The 23,586-nt window shown below is 39.8% G+C and overlaps 1 long non-coding RNA gene across 4 annotated transcripts; it reads right to left on the bottom strand.

Moving 5' to 3' along the window:
- Positions 1 to 1,496: 1,496 nt before the first annotated feature.
- On the bottom strand, positions 1,497 to 2,139 carry LOC110679540. Of its 4 annotated transcripts, none has more exons than XR_002502570.1 (4): positions 1,886 to 2,139; positions 1,736 to 1,824; positions 1,587 to 1,677; positions 1,497 to 1,531 (listed from the first exon to the last, which is right to left on the bottom strand). It is a non-coding gene; the product is annotated as an uncharacterized LOC110679540 (long non-coding RNA). The 4 variants fall into 4 exon arrangements; XR_002502572.1 differs by having other exon boundaries at positions 1,587 to 1,652; positions 1,886 to 2,134; XR_002502569.1 differs by lacking the exon at positions 1,497 to 1,531 and having other exon boundaries at positions 1,541 to 1,677; positions 1,886 to 2,137.
- Positions 2,140 to 23,586: the final 21,447 nt, after the last annotated feature.

Here is a 23,586-nt window from a genome sequence, read left to right as displayed (position 1 = left end):
ACCTGACAAAAAATTGGTGAATGTACGAAGCGTAACTGTCCTTTTTCTCTTCTTATATCGTACCCATTCGCGCTTATCGCTAGACGGCAGCTTATCTACGAGGTCCTGTAACAACAATGGATTCACTAGATGTTGCTTTAAACCTGCTGCCTCCAAGTGCTCGCAGAGCTGCTCAACCGCTGTCCCTAAGGAATGAAGGTCGCCAACTTGTCTGCTTTCGGCGGCTCTAGCTGGTGCACTTTCTCCAGTTGCTCTGGACGTCCATATAGCTGCCGAAGTTTGCTAATCACTTTCGGAACGCATTTCGGAAATAGTAGCTGCCCTCGAACGCTTTCCAACGCTTGTCCTTTCAAGCTTTCCTGAAGACGCACTAAATTTTCGATGTCCGTAAATCCGCACGCCTCAGTGGATGCCTCGTACGAACCGATAAACAGCGGCCACTCCTCCGGTCTGCCGGTGAATACCGGTAACTTCTTCGTTACTCCATTCCTCGCTGCCATCTGCATCTTTTTCGGCACGCTGCGCTGCCGCCCCAGCCCGTTTGCGACCTCTTTCTTCGCGTTCTTGCTTTTCTTCATCTGCTCTTCTTCTTCTTCCTCCGAACTATCTTCTTCACTTTTTTCTTCTGATTCTTCTTCCTCCGAGTTGGAGTCTTCTTCTTCTTCTTCGTCCTCGGAGTCTCCCTCACTATCGTCCAATTCTTCCTCGCAACGATACTGCGCCAGCTTCTCTTTCCTTTTCTTATTCTTCAGCTGCCTCGGCACCGTTTTGCTCGGGTTCCTGAGAGGCGTTCTCAAAACCTTTTCCTTCTTCTGACTTCCTTTTCCCTTCATTTGTAGCTGATTCATTTCTTTCTGCACACTACTCATTTTCGCTTCAAACGAGTCACGCATCTTCTTCAACTCCGCCATGTGGTTCTTCTCATCCGACAAAGCCTTTTCCAGAAGCTCTCTCTCATCTTCTCGCTGTTTTGCCCTGATGGCGTTCTCCAACCTCATCCTTTTCTCCTTCAAAGCCCTTTCCATCTCCATTCGCTTCTCTAACAGGATCATTTCAATCTCTATTTCCCTTTCTTTCGCTTGCTGTTCCTCTTCTAACTCTTTCAAGCGCTTTTCCAACTCGGAACCGGGATTGCTGACTGACCTAGCTGACTTAATACTGGACCTATCGGAATCAACCCCTAACGCTTTATTTGTCTTATTCTTCTTCTTCCTTTCCTGCTTCTCTACTTTCTTTAAGTACTCACTGTACTGCTGCTGACACTCGGTGGCCGGACAGAACCATTTGCACTCCTTCTCCGCTGCCGCCGTAACGCCAACACACCGCGTATGGAACCAGCGGTCGCAGTTGTCGCACCCAATCATCCGTTCGTCCACTTCGAAAGTCGTTCCGCAGGCGCTGCAGGCCGTGATCATCATCTCTCCAACATCCGACATCGCTTTTGAGGTTACGTCCGATATTTATTTTTGAGAATGTTCGGAATCGATCGAGATGAAAACTTCCTTTTTGTAGCAGTCGTTTTACGCTCAGACTGGAAAAGTATATTGAGTTATTTTTTGGTTCTTAATAAATTATAACAAACTTACAAGAAATAGTTTTCTTCTCCTCTTGCGATATTCTCTATACAACCGCGATCACTTCCTGCGATAATCCTATAGATATGATTGAATACTAATACTGATTGAATACTAATCAAATCCAAATGAAATATTCATATTTATTTTACTTTACTCACGATCTTTTTGATCTGGGATTTCCCAATTATCTTTCGAATGATCACCTTTGCCTCCTTCTTCTACAAATCTAACAATCGTGTAGTGCAGCCTGCGTGAATCAAGTTGGTTGATTTATAACATTTAATGATATTTTAAGTATTCAAACTTACTACTTTACGTGTGTAAGCTCTCCGCCACTAATTTAAACTTACACTAGCGAATTTATGCTGCAGATGCTACGATTTTAACGTTTTTGATTCAAATTTCCAAATTCACTGAACAGCCAGTAACTAAAGAATGCAAATTTTTGTTTTTGTTTTGATTTGCATCGATTCCTATTTTTGTTTTTATTTCTATCGCACGGCTGCGCGAAATACGCGTGAATATTTCCTCCTCAAATACCCACTTCTCACTCTCATTGCTGAGCTTGGGGTAGAGCTCGGCGCCGTCAACACCGCACATTCGAAGGACGGAGCATGAGAAACCGTCAAAATTCAAGTGAACGTGATCACGATATTTCTAGGTGTTTTTCAATGATTTCACATTTTAAAAAGTTGAATACCTGAATATAGTTGTGTGTTAGCAAACTGCAATTGATTTGTTTATAGTAGATAATAACCAACGAGAAGTGAATATGATTTTGACCAACATAAGTTTATCTGATCGTTGTGCACAACCCAAGAATTAAAGTAAGAAGTTATAGAAGGCAAGAAATCATGTCTTCTTTCTCTCAGGCATCGATGAGCTCGAGTCCTGAGGAGGGAATTTCCAGAACCCCAATCAGTGACGTCAGTGCCAAAAGTGGGGCCATGGTACCAAACATTGCCGTATGGATGCTAATGCATGATTTGCGATGGTTCTTCTCACTCTTAGAAAGTTTGAAGGCAAATACCAAAAAGACTGTATCCGCAAACGAACCGATGAGGCTCGTTTCAGGCAGGTGAACGGCAACGTTTTTCGTAACCAGAATTCCCCCAGGAAAAATCTCCATCAATTCTCATTTTTCTCAATTTCGCAAAAAATTATGTAATAAACTTCTTTCACGATTCATTTTCTAAAAATCATTAAGAATCGTCAAAAATTTTATTGCGGCCTTATGGAAAAGTTCTTTCGAGATTTGTTTTCCAAAGATTTCCGAAAATATTCAATCCGGCGTTCTCTTATATTCTCTTATGGAATGAGAATTTCTCAAAAGTATCCTCCAAATATTTCGGCAGGATTTTCCAACAACGTTCCTATAATTTATAAAATTTAAACATCGTTATGATTTGAAAAGGGTTGTTTAAAAACTAAGATTTCAAAATAAGTTTTAAGGTTCAATAAAGAATCGACTGTCAATACTGATAAGTTCTTTTTGCAATTTCTCATCGTAATAGGCTGTTTTTCATCACGTCAATCTGTCATGAAACGGTCTACTTTCCTGCTCTGAAGTATGCAGTGCGGGAATAGTCATTACGCAACTCAAACCAGTGCTGTAATGATTCATTACGCAACGCTTTCTCATTACGCAACTGTTTTGAGTTGCGTAATGAATCATTACACAACAATTTTTCATAAATTGTAAAATGATCGTGAATGCATTCCGATATAATTCCTGATACCCTCAAGTGGTCTTCTACGAAATTGCAAAAAATGTTGTACGTAACTCGTTGCAAAACTCGATTTTTACATCACTCGTCGTAATTATCCTACTCGGCAAGCCTCGTAGGATAAATATACGACTCGTGCTGTAAAAATCATCATTCTGCAACTTGTTCCGTAAACTACTATTCTAGTTTTGCATGATTCATCGAACCAGTCTAGCTACAACTGTGTACAACAAGCTTGTTAGCAACACAAAGCCAATTCTGTTTGGACGTGAAGCAGATTGAAAGTAGTGCACACAGTTCCAATCTATCTTCAAATCCCCCAAGTCTATTTGGTGGTTATAAAAAAGCTCCGAATGTATATTCGGTTCTCAGACTACAACGAGATGGCCCTGATTGATTGATTGATCGAGAAAGAACGATTTCGATTCGATTTGTTATCTTTATTTTAGAAGCTTCACGGCGGTCGTCCCGTCAGAGCAGTGGATTTGTTGTTCCCACCTAACTAACCGCCGATCCGGTTCCCCTTACTCTTAATTTAATTGAATTGAAAGCTTTGGCCACCGTCATCCTTTCTGTCGCTATTTTCACAGTCAGACACCACTCGATGCGAGAATCATTCTGCTGCCGCTGGAGGAAACATTGTTTTTCTTTCAATTCATTTCCAATTCGAATGCTTTTTTCAAGTTTCGAAGCTCTTCTGACGAGGCATTAGGTATAGTCTTCTCTTCAATCAGTTGAAAAGTGCTCCTATACCTAGTATTATTCCTAGAGGCAGAATGAGATTCTTCTTTCTGCCATCTGGAGTGAGTAAGTATACATTTTCAATACCTTTGTTCTACCTTGAATAAAGAACTAGTAGACAGAGGAGTAGTGCTCAACAAATGATTGCGTGGAAACAATTCAATCTGATTAGCATAAAAACCGTGAATAAGAGAGTATCAAGCAGATAGACCAATTTTGAGCGATTTCAACGTCTTTGTCTTGTAGCCAGTGAATCAAATTATCATTAAAATAAACGAAAAACAAACAACAAGGCAAGCTCGCTCACAACCGTTTGTCGCAACAATTGCGGATAAGAACACAATCAAAAGAAAAATTGTCATGACAATCACAGAGCGCAACATTGTTGCAACCTTTTCAACTCGCGATTAATCAGTTATTTTAAACACAAAACCAAATTTGTTTTATGGATGCTGTTTGATAATGTGTCAATGTTTACCAACACGGAGAAAGTTCTAGAAAATTGCAATGCGATGCCCAGAAAATCTCCGCGCGCGTTTTGATTGATCTTTGTCATATTCTGTCCAAGTAATGATAAACTGGTGTTGCGGAATAAAATTGTTGCAACAAGAATAGGAGGTGACAATGTCTTTGTTGCTGCGTGTTGGGTGACAATTGATTCACTGCTTGTAGCCTGTACTGATGGAGACGCATGGTAATTCGCTCGAGAACCAGTTTGTGAGAACCGTAACCGTCTTTTCAAGAGACGTTGTATTGATGTTTTTCAATCGGGCTGAAATCAGACTTACCTGAGTAAGGGAAATTTACGTATTCTCGGCAGTCTAAGACAATACCGCTCTTCTTTTTGAATTTTCTTAGACATACGCACACAAATTACGTGCCAATCTGTTTAAATTTATGCGCTGCTCAATCTTCTATCGATTCACAAGGGCAGACTTGTTAAACTTTTGTTGGAAAAGTTTTTACATCGTTTCGAACATCTCATGTCAGTGTGACTATTGTTGGCAGCCTCGTTCTCTTCGGTGGGTTTTCCCAAAAGAACTGCTGGTGGATCTATACGGTAGCTCCAAATCAGACGCATTTTGAGGCGTATTCATTTGAATTGACGAAATTGTTTGTCCAATTGCGGAAATCTCGTCAGGGGGAAGCTGAAAGAACAAGGAATTCATCATCCGAGTGTTTTATTGATGTGTTTTGAAAGAAAAATACTTTGAACTTGGCGTTTGAAATTTGGTTGCCGTTAATAGTCGAATGGTGCCGAAGCCGTAAATTACCCTACCTCAGGGATGTCATTTTTTTTGCGGATGACACAGGCCTGTCCGCCAAATGATGAAGCCTGCATGTCATCTGTAGTAGATTGCAAAAAAGTTTGGATATTTTTTTCATCATATTTGCAATAACACCGCTAGCGCATGAAGGCTCACCGTAGTAGCATGTCCGAAAGAACTTGAAACTATTGAGAACCAGAGCTACAGGTCCAAAGCCCTGATAAAGGTGGATGGTTGTGATGGCTATGACCATGGTCATCATGTAAAGAACAAGGGAAAAGTGCTGTATCTTGTCAGCACCGAGGAGGCAGCCCATCTAGCACCATGTACGTAGCACAACCCTTGTTAGGTGGCCTATCGAAGACTCTTCACCAACCCAGAAAGGCAAAAGTAGAGCAAACGGATCGATTTTACGGCAACAGACCCGGCAACGATTGGAAAGTTGGATCTTGGAACGTGAGAATTTTGTATGAACCCGCGCGTGTTGGGCTCCTGGCTCGTGAACTGCGGAATGTCGGCGTGAATGTGGCAGCTACCCAGGAAATACGCTGGCCGAGAACCGGAGAATGCAAATTCCGAGTGGTGGCCCTCATCGCCAACACTTCATTCAAGTACCACATCTAGCGGTGGCGACAGAGCAGAACGTGGAGTTAGCTTCATAGTGATTGGGAAGCACATGAATCGAATTATTCGGTGGAAACCGGTAAGCGACCGAATCTGTGTGTTGATAATGAAGGGCAAGTTCTTCAACTACAGCCTGATCAGCATATATGCGCCAACGAACGATTAGCCCGATGACATGAAGGATGAGTTCTATGAGAGGCTGGATAAGGCCTACGGAGAGTGCCCAAAACAAGACGTCAAGATAGTCATCGGCAACGCAAATGCGCAGATCGGGAAAGAAGATTTCTTCCGACCCGTCATTGGAACGGAAAGCCTTCATTCCGTTACCAATGATAATGGCCTGCGGCTAGGAACCTTCGACTCGGATCATTATCTCGTTGTAGCTAAAATTCGGGCGCGGTTATCCAGCGTCAGCGTTCCACAACAAACAGAATGCTGCGCTTCAATATACAACGCTTGTCGACTGATGGGGTAGCTGCACAGTACCGTCAGCAACTAGACGAGCAGTTGGGAAGAATCAACGTTGCTGGAGACGTCGACAGCCTGTGGGACCCTATCCACGAAGCTGTGACAACAACGGCGCGGGAAGTGATCGGCACTGGTCCACGACGAAGACGAAACTACTGGTTCGATGAAGAGTGCCAGAGAGTGACAGACATGAAGAATGTCGCCAGAAGCCGAATGCTTGTGGCCGGTACCCGACAGAACAGAGAGCGGTACAGGGCAGCGAGAACCGAAGAAAAGCGAATACACCGCAGAAGGAAAAGGCAGCACGAAGAAAGTGTGGTAGCTGAAGCTCAAGAAAGCATGGACCGGAATGATGTGCGGAGATTATATGCATCGGTCAATGGTGCGCGGCACTATACCGTACCAGTGCCCACCATGTGCAATGATCGAGAAGGGAATTTGCTGACCGATAAAACGGCGGTGGCTGCCAGGTGGAAGGAGCACTTTCAGCAATTGTTGAACGGTGAAAATGGAAATGCAGCGAGAAACAGGATGAACATTGATGATGACGAACAAGCTGTGGATCCACCGACCATAGGAGAAGTTAAAAAGGCTATCAGCGAGCTAAAGAACTGTAAGGCTGCTGGGAAGGACGAGATCCCGGTCGAGCTTCTCAAGCACGGAAGTGAGCAGCTTTAAAAATCGATCCACCAAGTACTTCTGAAGGTATGGGAGGACGAAGAATTGCCCACCGGCTGGTTGGATGGCCTCATCCGCCCTATCTACAAGAAAGGGCTCAGACTGGAGTGTGCCAATTACAGAGGAATTACCCTGCTGAATTCGTCGTACAAAATTCTGTCGCGCATCCTGTTCAACAGACTGAGACCGCTCGAGGAGTCCTTCGTCGGCGAACACCAAGCTGGTTTTTGTGAGGGACGTTGATTCTTTCGGTGGCTCTCTACGGGCACGAAGCGTGGACGTTGAAAGAGTCAGACCGGAAAGCTCTCGGTGTTTTCGAGCGTAAAGTGCTGCGGACAATACTCGGTGGGAAACTCGAAAATGGTGTGTGACGCAGACGCATGAACCACGAGTTGTATCAAGTGTACAAAGATGCGAATATTATCAAGCGTGTAAAATACGGTAGACTTCAGTGTGCTGGTCACTTAGTGCGAATGCCGGAAGAAAGAATTGCGAAAATAATATTCAGCAGGGAACCAGGTAGAGGTCGGCGGCATCGGGGAAGACCACGAATTCGCTGGCTGTACGCAGTGGAAGAGTACCTGGTGACCCTAAACGTTCGGGGCAACTGGAGAAGTTTCGCCCAAAACCGACGAAGATGGAGCTCTACAATACGCCCGGCAATGGCGTGACGCCACGCTGTAGCCATCAAGGTATCAAGGATGCAAAAATGGAAGATTTCTCCTAAAGCTTCTAAAACTCAACTTATAATATTCCTATATAAACCAAAAGCTCTTTATTTGAATCTTTCATGTAGACAAGTGGCACGGTGAATGGCTGGGCATGGCGTACCATTAGTATCTCGTGTACCTGCAGGAATAAAATAGTCCCCTTTGTGCGGTCCTTAGCCTCTTACCCAGCAACTCCTATCCCTACCTACTCGTGGTACTGGCCGGGGTACGAGTAACCTTGGGAAGATCGGGTAACCAATCCCGGTGGGAACTTTGGTCGTATGCTTACAGGGAAGGGGGGGTTTGCTTTTGCTTATGCTTCTGCAAACCTGGAGCGGCTGTGCTCCATGTTAGGAGCGGCTCACAACAGCGTCTGTTCCCCATGTCAGGGGCGGCTTATCATCGTCCGAGTGCCAGAGAAGGACTCTAAGCTAAACTGCGCACTATGGTGCTCCGAACATTTAGGGGGAATGGTCCTCCGGAAATCAAGGGGGTTGGTGTCAGGCCCTGTAAGCCAACCGTAAAGCACAGGAACGTCAACGAGAGAATACGGATTGGAACAATCGGCAAAGACCACAGCGACGGAAATGGACTAGAGAGTGGAAATTCGGTACGTGGAACTGCAAATCTCTCAACTTCATCGGAAGCACTCCCATACTCTCCGATGTATTGAAGATCCGCGGTTTCGACATCGTAGCGCCGCAAGAAGTGTGCTGGACAGGAGCAATGGTGCGAACGTTTAGAGGTAATCAAACCAGCTACCAGAGCTGCGGCAACACACGCGAGCTGGGAACAACTTTCATAGTGATGGGTGATATGCAAAGGCGCGTGATCGGGTGGTGGCCGATCAATGAACGAATGTGCAAGTTAAGAATCAAAGGCCGATTCTTTAACTTCAGCATAATCAACGTGCATATCCCTCACTCCGGAAGCACTGATGATGACAAGGACGCATTTTACACGCAGCTCGAACGCGATTACGACCGCTGCCCAAGCCACGACGTCAAGATCATCATAGGAGATTTGAACGCTCAGGTTGGCCAGGTGGAGGAGTTCAGACCGACGATTGGAAAGTTCAGCGTCCACCGGCTGACCAACGAGAACGGCCTGATAGATTTTTCCACCTCCAAGAATATGGTGATTCGTAGCACCTATTTCCAGCACAGCCTCCCGTGTCGGTACACCTCAGCAGACAGAATCGCAAATCGACCACGTTTTGATCGATGGACGGCACTTCTCCGACATAACCGACGTCAGAACCTATCGTGGCGCTAATATTGACTCCAACCACTACCTGGTGGTGGTGAAACTTCGCCCAAAACTATCCGTCATCAACGATGTACGGTACCGACGCCCACCTCGGTATAATCTAGCGCGACTGGAACAACCGGATGTCGCAAATGTGTACGCGCAGCATACTGAGGCAGCACTGCCGGATGTGCTCGAGCTCGATAGGGCCCCTCTTGAGGACTGCTGGAGGACAGCCAAAGGAGCCATTAACGACGCTGCCGAAAGCATTGTCGGATATGTGAAGAGTGCCGGGAGGTTTTAGAGGAGAAGAATACAGCGTGGGCTGCAATGCTGCAGCATGGTACGCGACAATACGTGGACTGAACACTGACTGAAGTGACTGAAGTACAGACTGAAGCGGAAACAGCAAACCCGCCTATTCCGGGACAAAAAGCGCCCCTGGAAGAGGTGGAATACCAAAAGTTGGAGTTGCTGTACCGTTCTCAAGAAACGCGGAAGTTCTAACGGAAGCTCAACACATCCCGCAAAGGCTTCGTGCCGCGAGCTGAAATGTGTCGGGATAAGGATGGGAGCATCTTGACGGACGGACGCGAGGTGATCGAAAGGTAGAAGCAGCACTACGATGAACACTTGAATGGCGCAGAGAACACAGGCACAGAAGGTCAGGACAGCGAAGGCGATGGCTACGTCAGCACAGTGGACAGTGTAAATCAACCAGTTCCCACGATGGGGGAAGTTAAGGATGCCATTCACCAGCTCAAGAACAACTAGGCCGTTGGCAAGGATGGAATCGGAGCCAAACTCATCAAGATGAGCCCGGACATGTTGGCTGCTTGTCTGCATCGGCTGATAGTCAGAATCTGGGAAACGGAACAACTACCGGAGGAGTGGAAGCAAGGCGTTATATACCCTATCTACAAAAAGGGCGACAAACTGGAGTGTGAAAATTATCATGCAATCGCTATCCTAAACGCCGCCTACAAAGTGCTATCCCAGATTCTCTTCCGTCGTCTATCCTCTATAGCAAACGAGTTCGTGGGAAGTTATCAAGCAGGTTTCATCGACGGCCGCTCGACAACGGACCAGATCTTTTCCGTTCTGCAAATTCTTCAGAAATGCCGTGAGTACCAGGTCCCTACGCACCATTTGTTCATCGATTACAAGGCGGCTAACGACAGTATTGACCGTGTAGAGCAGTACTTCCCAAACTTTTTTTGACTTTCGCCCCTTTGAGGTCAATATATTTCAGAATCGCCCCCTGATATGTAATTTTCAATTTTGTTTTAATTAATCCCTTTATTATGTTGAGATTATGATCTACATCTTATCATTAGTGTATCCAAAATTTATTAAACTTTCAAAGATACTGATGAAGTATTTTGTAGGTGATGAAAATGTTAAACATTTTTGATTTAGGCTTTTATGGTCGGTGTTCTGACAGACTAAACTGGGGGATTTTTTGGCCTTGTAAAGATAAGTCAAGGACTTCAGTTCTGATCTTTATGTTGCTAATCCTAAACAGATGTTTTACGAAATAGGTTCAAATATAACAGAAAATAATGCATGTATCTTGTTGTTATGAATGCTTAAAGAACGTTTTCCAGAAATCACTAAGAAGCACTCAATCCAGCCTAGGTACGTCAAAACATATGCTTGACTTGCAAAAGAGTCAAAGAATGACTATAATATTTATAAATTTCTTAATATCAGCGATTTCTTCGTCCCCATTTTTTCTATCATCAAGAAATTTTTCCAACATGTGTGTCTTTTTAAATTACGATAATGGATAGTTATTCAAATTGTCAAATCGTCCGTAACTTGTAATTGCAAAAAACTAAATTATCTTTCTTTCATAACTGGCTTCTAAAATCAGTTTTCACTCAACTGCACCCATCGATATACTTTTGGTCGACTTCCTGCTTTTCAAATCTTATATGCATTCGTAAATGTTTCACTTTAATACATCAGTAATTTCTAGAAAAAAATCAATTTGAGAAATTTTGGATAAATGTTTGACGATTCTGAATACGCTTTTTACACTTTTCAAAACCTTAAAGAAATATATCAAAATTCACAATATTTTACCGTTTCTATTTCACTGCAACATAACGTAAAAAGGTGATATTTTTTCAAAAATTCAGGAGAACTCAGATTTTTTTTCCTTTTCTTGAAATTTTCAAATTCGTACTAGCGAAAGAATTGTCGTGAAAAACTGCTGCTTAGTCCTAACATTTTCCTACAAGATATGCATCGAAACCTTTATTTTAAGATTTTAATATATTTCGTCTCGCATATAGTTTTAATTGCGAAAAAATATATGTGACAACAAATTATTCAGATCTACGTTATCTTTAAGGATACTTTCAGTTGCTGATTCATGTTTTGCAATTCACAAAAAGTAAAAAAAAAACTGAATGAATTACACAAATATTTTGTTTTGACAATCGTCAAGTTTTGCCTTGTATGAATTTGAAGTAGCATGCTTGGTATAGGTATAAACAAAAAGAAATGTGGAATTCATAATTCTTCAAACGCATAAGAGTATAATCATCTATTAAAATGAGTGTCTTCTACAAATATTATGAATCGGTATTTTCAATTTCTCACATACTACAGTCGCCTCTCCACATCTCGATATCGAAGGGACCATCGAGATAGGGAGAGATCGAGACCTAGAACAGATGTTTAATGAATACTGATTGAAAATCACTCCGTTGCAAAGAAAATCAAAAAACAAACAGATGTCATTGCGTCTTCGCAAATTGTTTTGAATCCCTGAAATCTAGTCTTTGATAATGGGCATATCGACATACGGAGAGAAAATCAGATCGAGAACAGCTTTCCCGGGAAGCTCACAAGATTGAATAGAGCAACGATGGACGGTGTACAAAACTGCGTAAAGATCTCGGGCAAACACTCCAGTTCGTTCGAGTCTCGGCGGGGATAGAGACATGGCGACGGACTTTCGTGTCTGTTGTTCAATATTGCGCTTGAAGGTGTCATGCGGAGAGCCGGACTTAACCGTAGAGGCACGATTTTCACGAGACCCGGACAATTTGTTTGCTTTGCGAACAATATGGATATTATTGGAAGAAAATTTGAAACGGTGGCAGATTTGTTCACCCGCCTTAAACGCAAAGCATCAAGAGTCGGGCTAATGGTGAATGCGTCGAAAACAAAGTACATGCTGGTAGGCGAAACTTAGCGCGACAGGGCCCGCTCAGGAAGCAGTGTCACGATAGACGGGGATACCTTCGAGGTGGTGGACGAGTTCGTCTACCTCGGATCCTTGTTGACGGCTGACAACAATGTTAGTCGGGCCGCGAGCTGAAATGTGCCGGGATAAGGATGGAAGCATCTACGAATACGAAGGCGCATCATCAGTGGAAGTCGTGCCTACTATGGGCTCCAGAAGAAGCTGTGGTCAAGAAAGATTCACCTTCGCACCAAAAGCACGATGTACAAAACGTTCAAAAGGCCGGTAGTCCTCTACGGGAATGAACCACGAGCTCTCTCAACTCTACGGCGAACCCAGTATCCTGAAGGTAGCTAAAGCTGGAAAGATACGCTGGGCAGGGCATGTGGCAAGAATGCCGGACAACAGCCCTGTTATGATGGTGTTCGCTAGAAATCCGGTCGGAACAAGAAGGCGTGGGGCACAGCGAGCTAGGTGGATTGACCAGGTGCACCAGGACCTGGAGAGCGCGGGTCGCAGTCGAGGATGGAGAGAAGCGGCCATGAACCGAGTGAATTGGGGAAATGTTGTTGGTGAGGTTTTATCAAGCTAATTTGATGTAAAACCAAATGAATAAATAATGTCCATAATAAGGGCAGTTCAACATATAAGCAAATTTAAAAAACCCATTTCTCAATATGTCCTACAATTCTCACGATAAAAATAGTGTTCTGTGAAATTTGCAGTTTTTTTCTGTGATTATTTAAAGGTTTCCCAAAGACGATGTAGAAATTTTTAAGAATGTTGAGAACACGTTAGCACTGTACTGTAAGTACAAATTTGTTATCTCACAGTGAAAAATCATTCTTCAAACCTTGATGAAGGGAGTTGCTTTGAGCACGAATCTTTTTTGAGTTAATTTTGTTTGGAATTTTGCAGGGCTAAATTCGTATATAGAGCTAGTATTAGGTTGCTCTCTTCAGCAACTAAGCTATGAATCCGACAACTGTTGGAATTTACACGTTCCAATTTCACCAGTCGCTCAAGAGATGCTATTTTTTTTGTCTATATTCCTTTGTCACCTGGCATGTGGCATAGTTTTATCATTCCCTTGAAATCACCATCTTTTACATTTTATGCGACTGGAACATAAAAACCTTGTTCGTTATCGAGATTTTCCCAACCATTAATTTTTATCGCTAATTTTTTTTGCCAGCAATTTATCTTCATTCGGGTTGTTGCCCCATATAGCAAACAGGATGGTCAAAGAGATGCTCTTCGGCAATCGAAGTATGCAAGTACAGTGCTGTTCGGAATAATATCAGCGCACATATATTAATTTTGTTCCTCTACAAAAAATGAACTGTTTTTTTCCACAGAACAACTTACAATCTATCTCATTATTTTCTCTTAGTCCCTGTCGAAAGACAAGATATTAGGTGATTATTTCTTAATACATAATAGCTGTTTATTAATTTTGAATCTATTGTTCTACAATAATTTTTGTTTTGGGTGTACGTTTGTTGACTAGATGGAGGTTGTTCAGTGTAAGATATAAAATTAAAGTACTCAGTGTTAACAGAGCTACAAACACTTTAAAACTATTGTTATTTTGAATAACTTACTTTTCGACCGGGACTTATAAACTAGAGCATGTCAAATGTGATTATTTTGGGTGAAAATACGCTGCTATCAATCCGAACAGCACTGTATGTAGGTATCTCATTGCGAATGGTTTCATTTTATGTTCTGCTGGAGTCCTATGTTTTGATGACACCGTGTTCATAAATCTATATTTATGTGCACGTGTAGAACTGTCCAAAGAGCAGCTCATACGATCGGACATATTTTTTTCGGCAAGGACATTTTGTGTGAAAACGTGCTGGCAGGATAGAATCCCGTTGGTGGGGTAAGCGTTCCATGATTTACTCGTTCCTGCATCGTACTCTGTCGTATGTTGGTGTCGGTATCATGTTCCATGGGGAAAGATTCCGTTTATTTTACCTGGGAACCGAAACCAGCCAGGCAACCAACAAACAATTCCCGCTGGTAATTGGATGCAAACAAGATTGATTGCTATTTTATGCGGAAAGGCCGAAATTAAGTAATAATTCAGCTGCTGAGAATGTATGTTGCAATGAATGTGTTTATCTACATTGGTGTTTTTGGTTCGAAGACGATGTAATAGGTTATTGTTATCCTGCAAAACGTCAAGTAAAAAAGATTTACAGTAATGATTTCTATTTGTCTGTTAAAGGGTCTGTTTTGAACGGTTTCATGTTGATTGTTGGTTTTGAAGTATTTGCCTTAGAAAGCCTGTCATTTTATCAAAAATAAGAAAATTTTTCTGGTAACTTTGCTTTCTTATTAGATGAATTCGGTCCAACCTTTTCTTCTGTTTGACAGTTACCTGTGTGCGCTCATTTTGTTTTAACAACTAGTTAGTACAAAAATGTGTACTGAAATTTCGGTATTTAGTTCACTGACTTTTGTCCGTTTTACGGTAACGCTTAAATATAACGGAAGTTTAGCGATGATAACTACTGTTAGTCAGTAAAAAAGAAATACTGAACATCAGTTATTCCAAATGAACAAGCTGAGTTCCCAGTAATTTTTACGCTTTACAATTCAAGCCTAGTTAAAAAAGTACTAAACTCTTAAATCAAAGTTGAGTGTGCAATTGAATTCGAAAATGTACTTCAGGTTACGTGGCGAGAGATTTCGTTCAGTGCCGATGAACCCCCAAGAATCCACTACCACTACGGACGATGGCGCAACTCAACCATACCCATGAAAAGTTTTTGATCAATCGTACGGACCTACACGGAGAAAATGAAGTACTCAAAAGTGAGTTCATTCCACTCAACTCCGGGGGTTCGTGCATTAACCTAATTTTGAGTTGATGGGGTAGAAGTTTTTTTTCATTTGCAGCCGTGTGATAAAATACCTATTGGATCACTCAACTGGCAGATCGAACAACTCAACTTCCAGTACTGTGCCACTTACTCAAATTTGAAGAAGGTTCGGTTTTGGGGTTGTTTTGCTCTTCGTTCTTTGACAACAATAGAAGGAGCGAATGAAATAGGGAGAGAAAAATAACTCAAAATTAAGTAAAACAATACTTAAATATGGGTTTTCCATTTTTTCCGTGTATGAAGGTTAAAAACGAATATTCGAAACCTAAAGTGTAAACACATCTGAGTTCTAATATCCAATCTGCTAAATAGTTTATTTTCCTCAAAATAATTCCATACTTCAACTATTGGTATAACGTTATAAATTTGCCAAGTGGGTAGGATGGTTCCATTTCTCGTGTGTGGAAGTTACAGATAGTATAGCAGACATCAGCTGGATATGCCCATTCTGCCCAGTTATATAGATTGAAAACCAGCAACGAACTTCTGCTACAGATGCCCAATAATCCACCCCCTAAGGACAAAAGCGACACAAAATTCTCCAGCAAGAAGAGTAGTAAGAAAAGCCAACAAACAATAACGGCGCCAGCTGCGTCCGAATGCAGGTCAATTTGAGGATGGGAGGGAAATGTTGACGTGTTACTTGCTTTATGGAAGCCGAGGAGTCCTCTGCACTTCCACTAGTAGACACTGGGAGTTTCGGGGTATTAGTCTATGACACAGAGGTGGGTCGGAAGTGCTTTCACATAACCTCAGGAGTCCCGCAAGTTTCCATTTCTAGTCCATTCAACAATGTTTCACAGAGCACGTTATAAAAATATGGAAATTTAGGGGATTATGGGGCCAAATGCACAATGAAATATTTTTGAAGAGGAATTTTTGTTTTAAATTTTTTTAACGTGTTTTTTTATTGAAATAAATTCTAAAATAGTCAAATAATCATGAGTATAGCTTGCAGAAATAAGTTATAGTAAAATTTGTAGAATATGTATGATCATTATTTATGCTCTATGCAACATATTGTGAATAATTTACCTTCTTATATCACAAATTCCAAACATTTCCAAACGATGTGCGATAGTTTGGGTAAACGATATTGATCTAAATGATCGATAGCCGTTAGCCTCATTGATAGGAGATAGTGGGAGCATATAGTTTTTTGGCTATTTTGCCCCAATTCCCCTAAACACGATTTCTTTCGTAACTAATTCAACTTTTTTTCCCAAATCAAATTTATTGTGTACTGAATTGTTTATTCTGTATCTGATACAATATTTATATCATAAAACATGGGAGTTTTTGGGGATCTTTTACACATAAACAAAAAATAACCAAATCAAAAATGAATCTATCAAGAAATCAACAGCCGTTTTTTCTGATTGCAACAAATTATTCAGGATCATGTTAGTTATTCAATCATTACTGTATCAATTTCGTGAGAGTCAAATTGCATTTTACAAGAAATTAGTCGGGAAATAATTTTGTCTTTTTATGGATATTTGGTATTCAATATTCCAATTGCCATCATACACTACAGAAAAAGTTATCATAAAAGTGATAATGCAGTTGTTAATAATGCTCAATTCTAGATTTTTCCAAAATCGATCATTCATTTCATTAGTATAATTTATAGTTACTATGTTTGTTATGTTGCCTCTACATTTGCTATTAACAGATTGCTTGTTGGTTGACATCAATGTTCCTCATGGTGAACCATACTTTGTTAATATTGTGAACAGTAATTATGGTTACATCTGTTTGACTGAATACAAGAGTCCTGGGTTCAAATCCCAGCCGAGCACGTGGATTTTTTTCATAATTTCACCCATGATTTGTCCATCTTCACCACGCGTAATGAATTAATTAATTTAATTACCATGCGGATTGGATTACCGAACAGCTCAATATGAGCGTCAATTTATTTTGAATTAAGCATTATTAACTACTACATCTTCAATCAAAATGTGCCATATTGAAATAAATGGAAGACTTTGTTTGTTTATGATCACTTTTTCAGTAGTAGGGTGCAGGCAGAGCTACTTGGGCACTTCCACGCAATTTTATTCTCATAAAATTTCTTCAAAATGCAATTTTATTCTCATGAAATTTCTTCAGGTATGATTGTCTAACTAATTTAATTCTGAGTGATTTGTTTCAATCAGAAAAAAAACTGAAGATGGTTACTTAATGGATCCATTTTTGTGTGTTTTTATTTGTTTTTTTATTTATGTGTAAAAGATCCCCATAATCTCCTATGTTCTAGGATTTAAATACTTTATCAACTACTGAATAAACAATTTAGTACAAAATAAATTTAATTCGGAGATATCTGTTCAAATAATTATGAAAGAAATCGTTTTTAGGGGAATGGCGGCAAACATAGCCAAAAAACTATATGCTCCCACTATCTCCTATCAATGAGGCTAACGGCTATCGATCATTTAGATCAATATCGTTTACCCAAACTATCGCACATCGTTTGGAAATGTTTGGAATTTGTGATATAAGAAGGTAAATTATTCACAATATGTTGCATAGAGCATAAATAATGATCATACATATTCTAAAAATTTTACTACAACTTATTTCTGCAAGCTATATTCATGATTATTAGACTATTATAAAATTTATTTCATCACAAAAACACGTTGAAAAATTTAAAACAAAAATTCCTCTTCAAAAATATTTCATTGTACATTTGGCCCCATAATCCCCTAAATTTCCATCTTTTTATAACGTGATAATAAATCTTCGAGCTGTTTAGTAGAATACCTATAAGTAGATGAAAAAACCGAATTTAGTACTATACCATTTAATTCCACTAGAGTTTGTATCCTTTGACAGATACGCGTATTTCGACCTCAACTGTAAGGCCGTCTTCAGTGTCGTGTACTAGACTCGACTTGAAGAAAACCATCGTATGCACACATTATATATTAACACTAGGTATAAACGTATTTCCCTACCCATTATTATTTTTTAAACTTAAAATTTATGAGCTTTAGGTACATTCCATCCCTCTTTTGTTGAAACTTTAAATGCTGAAAATGGCGGAGAGTCTGGAAATTTGCAAACAGGTACCTACGACGCTACTCAACAGAGACAACGGCAACGGCAATACATGGCTATTCAACTTGGTACCTACTAATCGTTCCCGTGATGTACCTTTCAGCATTTAAAGTTTCAACAAAAGAGGGATGGAATGTACCTAAAGCTCATAAATTTTAAGTTTAAAAAATAATAATGGGTAGGGAAATACGTTTATACCTAGTGTTAATATATAATGTGTGCATACGATGGTTTTCTTCAAGTCGAGTCTAGTACACGACACTGAAGACGGCCTTACAGTTGAGGTCGAAATACGCGTATCTGTCAAAGGATACAAACTCTAGTGGAATTAAATGGTATAGTACTAAATTCGGTTTTTTCATCTACTTTTTTATAACGTTTTCTGTGACACATTGTTGAATGGACTAGAAATAATGCATTTCATGGGAAATAATCTCCACAAAAAAATAATTTTACTCAAAACAACATGGAAATCTAAAATTTTCAAGTAATTGGGGCAAAACGGGCACCATAGCTTTTTCCACCTTTGGGTTCGGATTTCCCCAATGTGGTGTGGTGGCGTTATGTAGATGAGCAATTCTCGCTGAAACCAGGCCGCCATCGGCACCCATCGTTAGAATTCCAATTTTATGTCACTGATCGCTAGCTTTCGATAAAACTTAAGGGTGGTCCTTTTTGTTTTCTCAAATTGGTGGACCCCTCGTACGCCAGCTAGCTAAACAGTTTGCAAAAAAGCCCATTTTTTGATAAATCTTGGGTATTTAGTCACGTGATATGTCTCATATTTCCCTTGGAACACATACCAAACTTAATGGCATCGTATAGAGAAAGGATATAGCTTTCATTTGAAGTTAAAAAAAAATCCGGCGGCCATTTTGAATTTGGCCGCCATCTTGAATTTTGTTAGAAAAATCGTTTTTTCACCATTAGCGCACCGCTCGTTTTGAATTCTGAGATCACCATCAGAAAGCTGAGGAAAAATTGCGTAAGATAGGCTACAGAAACTAGGTGTGCAACGGTATTTACCCTGAGCAATTCTCGCTGAAACCAGGCCGCCATCGGCACCCATCGTTAGAATTCCAATTTTATGTCTCTGATCGCTAGCTTTCGATAAAACTTAAGGGTGGTCCTTTTTGTTTTCTCAAATTGGTGGACCCCTCGTACGCCAGCTAGCTAAACAGTTTGCAAAAAAGCCCATTTTTTGATAAATCTTGGGTATTTCTTCACGTGATATGTCTCATATTTCCCTTGGAACACATACCAAACTTAAAGGCATCGTATAGAGAAAGGATATAGCTTTCATTTGAAGTTAAAAAAAATCCGGCGGCCATTTTGAATTTGGCCGCCATCTTGAATTTTGTTAGAAAAATCGTTTTTTCACCATTAGCGCACCGCTCGTTTTGAATTCTGAGATCACCATCAGAAAGCTGAGGAAAAATTGCGTAAGATAGGCTACAGAAACTAGGTGTGCAATGGTATTTACCCTATGAAATGAACGATTTTCTAAAACATGTTCCACGATTTTGACGTATATGGCGAGTGCAATCAATGCAAACATCATTTTTGGTACAACAAAGATACAAGTTTTCAATAGTTGGTGTATTTTTCGAGTCAGATGAAGAATAGGAGTATTATTTTGAGTGATAAAATCTGGTGGCCATCTTGGATTTTGACGCCATCTTGGTTTTAAGTAGTAGAATGAGTTTTCACCTTGATAACACTCAACATGTTGAATTTTAATGCCACCGTTACACTTACTATTCTTCTTGTTCTCCTTTTTCCTGACGTTACGTCCCTACTGGAATAGAGCCAGCCCCTAAGCTTCAAGAATAAATTAACAAGTAGAATTTTTTAACGCTTATTTGCCACCTGAATGATTGTTCTGCATATCTGCGAGTTGAAAAATAGCATTAATTCTTTCATTTATTTGGTCTAAAACCATTGATAGAAATGAACAATCTGTTGAACAGCTAAAATAAGATAAGAAATAAAGAATCTGTTTGTTTTTTAACGGAGATCTTTAATTAATTAAACATGAAGAGCGCTGAGATGGTAAAAAATCATTCTACTGCTAAAAACAAAGATGGCGTCGAAATCCAAGATGGCCACCAGATTTTCCAAACTCAAAATGATTCACCTGAGTTTCGGCATTACGTCCACATTAGAACAAAGCCTGCTTCTCACCTTTCAATTTCGCTATTTTTCACATGCATGTTGGGTGTTAGTAAAAACAATACTTTATGATTCAGAAAATCAAGGATTTTTTTTTGCTTAAAAACTTAAGATTTCCATTCTAAATTAATGCACTTTTGGAAATGTTTTACGTTAAAACTACAGATATTACCACAAAACTTACTATTGTCCCAACGCACAATTTATAAACTTCATTCGATGACAAAAAAAGCATATGGTAAAAAAAAATTTGTTTATTTCAATCAATGTTTTTGGACGGTTTTTATTCATTAAATTTATTTATTCATAATAACTGAATTCAAAGATATGTCGAAGAAATATTCTGTTATTAAAAATCGTATTATAAAAGAAAATTCCTATTTCATAACCTGTATTTATAACTAATAAAGCTGAGTATCAGGCTCGGTTCCACTAGGGACGTAACGTCAGGAAAATGAAGAATAATAAGAAGAAGAGTATACGTAACCTTGTTTTTATTGGTAACCTCTAAATTCGACATGCTGGGTGCTATCAAGGTGAAAAATTCATTCTACTAGTCAAAATCAAGATGGCGTCAAAATCCAAGATGGCCGCCAGATTTTATCACTCTAAATAATACTCCTATTCTTCATCTGACTCGAAAAATACACCAACTATTGAAAACTTGTATCTTTGTTGTAAAAAAATGATGTTTGCATTGATTGCACTCGCCATATACGTCAAAATCGTGGAACATGTTTTAGAAAATCGTTCATTTCATAGGGTAAATACCGTTGCACACCTAGTTTCTGTAGCCTATCTTACGCAATTTTTCCTCAGCTTTCTGATGGTGATCTCAGAATTCAAAACGAGCGGTGCGCTAATGGTGAAAAAACGATTTTTCTAACAAAATTCAAGATGGCGGCCAAATTCAAAATGGCCGCCGGATTTTTTTTTAACTTCAAATGAAAGCTATATCCTTTCTCTATACGATGCCATTAAGTTTGGTATGTGTTCCAAGGGAAATATGAGACATATCACGTGACGAAATACCCAAGATTTATCAAAAAATGGGCTTTTTTGCAAACTGTTTAGCTAGCTGGCGTACGAGGGGTCCACCAATTTGAGAAAACAAAAAGGACCACCCTTAAGTTTTATCGAAAGCTAGCGATCAGTGACATAAAATTGGAATTCTAACGATGGGTGCCGATGGCGGCCTGGTTTCAGCGAGAATTGCTCCCCTATGAAATGAACGATTTTCTAAAACATGTTCCACGATTTTGACGTATATGGCGAGTGCAATCAATGCAAACATCATTTTTTTACAACAAAGATACAAGTTTTCAATAGTTGGTGTATTTTTCGAGTCAGATGAAGAATAGGAGTATTATTTAGAGTGATAAAATCTGGCGGCCATCTTGGATTTTGACGCCATCTTGATTTTGACTAGTAGAATGAATTTTTCACCTTGATAGCACCCAGCATGTCGAATTTAGAGGTTACCAATAAAAACAAGGTTACGTATACTCTTCTTCTTATTATTCTTCATTTTCCTGACGTTACGTCCCTAGTGGAACCGAGCCTGATACTCAGCTTTATTAGTTATAAATACAGGTTATGAAATAGGAATTTTCTTTTATAATACGATTTTTAATAACAGAATATTTCTTCGACATATCTTTGAATTCAGTTATTATGAATAAATAAATTTAATGAATAAAAACCGTCCAAAAACATTGATTGAAATAAACAAATTTTTTTTTACCATATGCTCTTTTTGTCATCGAATGAAGTTTATAAATTGTGCGTTGGGACAATAGTAAGTTTTGTGGTAATATCTGTAGTTTTAACGTAAAACATTTCCAAAAGTGCATTAATTTAGAATGGAAATCTTAAGTTTTTAAGCAAAAAAAAATCCTTGATTTTCTGAATCATAAAGTATTGTTTTTACTAACACCCAACATGCATGTGAAAAATAGCGAAATTGAAAGGTGAGAAGCAGGCTTTGTTCTAATGTGGACGTAATGCCGAAACTCAGGTGAATCATTTTGAGTTTGGAAAATCTGGTGGCCATCTTGGATTTCGACGCCATCTTTGTTTTTAGCAGTAGAATGATTTTTTACCATCTCAGCGCTCTTCATGTTTAATTAATTAAAGATCTCCGTTAAAAAACAAACAGATTCTTTATTTCTTATCTTATTTTAGCTGTTCAACAGATTGTTCATTTCTATCAATGGTTTTAGACCAAATAAATGAAAGAATTAATGCTATTTTTCAACTCGCAGATATGCAGAACAATCATTCAGGTGGCAAATAAGCGTTAAAAAATTCTACTTGTTAATTTATTCTTGAAGCTTAGGGGCTGGCTCTATTCCAGTAGGGACGTAACGTCAGGAAAAAGGAGAACAAGAAGAATAGTAAGTGTAACGGTGGCATTAAAATTCAACATGTTGAGTGTTATCAAGGTGAAAACTCATTCTACTACTTAAAACCAAGATGGCGTCAAAATCCAAGATGGCCACCAGATTTTATCACTCAAAATAATACTCCTATTCTTCATCTGACTCGAAAAATACACCAACTATTGAAAACTTGTATCTTTGTTGTACCAAAAATGATGTTTGCATTGATTGCACTCGCCATATACGTCAAAATCGTGGAACATGTTTTAGAAAATCGTTCATTTCATAGGGTAAATACCATTGCACACCTAGTTTCTGTAGCCTATCTTACGCAATTTTTCCTCAGCTTTCTGATGGTGATCTCAGAATTCAAAACGAGCGGTGCGCTAATGGTGAAAAAACGATTTTTCTAACAAAATTCAAGATGGCGGCCAAATTCAAAATGGCCGCCGGATTTTTTTTAACTTCAAATGAAAGCTATATCCTTTCTCTATACGATGCCTTTAAGTTTGGTATGTGTTCCAAGGGAAATATGAGACATATCACGTGAAGAAATACCCAAGATTTATCAAAAAATGGGCTTTTTTGCAAACTGTTTAGCTAGCTGGCGTACGAGGGGTCCACCAATTTGAGAAAACAAAAAGGACCACCCTTAAGTTTTATCGAAAGCTAGCGATCAGAGACATAAAATTGGAATTCTAACGATGGGTGCCGATGGCGGCCTGGTTTCAGCGAGAATTGCTCAGATGACGTGTTTGCCCCTGTGAAAGAACGCTACCTTGACCAAACATTAACCATGCTAAACTCACAACATGAAACCATAAAGTTTA

The sequence above is a fragment of the Aedes aegypti genome, chromosome 3, assembly GCF_002204515.2.
Source record: "Aedes aegypti strain LVP_AGWG chromosome 3, AaegL5.0 Primary Assembly, whole genome shotgun sequence".
In the NCBI taxonomy this organism is placed as follows: domain Eukaryota; kingdom Metazoa; phylum Arthropoda; class Insecta; order Diptera; family Culicidae; genus Aedes; species Aedes aegypti.
This window is presented reverse-complemented; position numbering and strand designations above follow the sequence as displayed.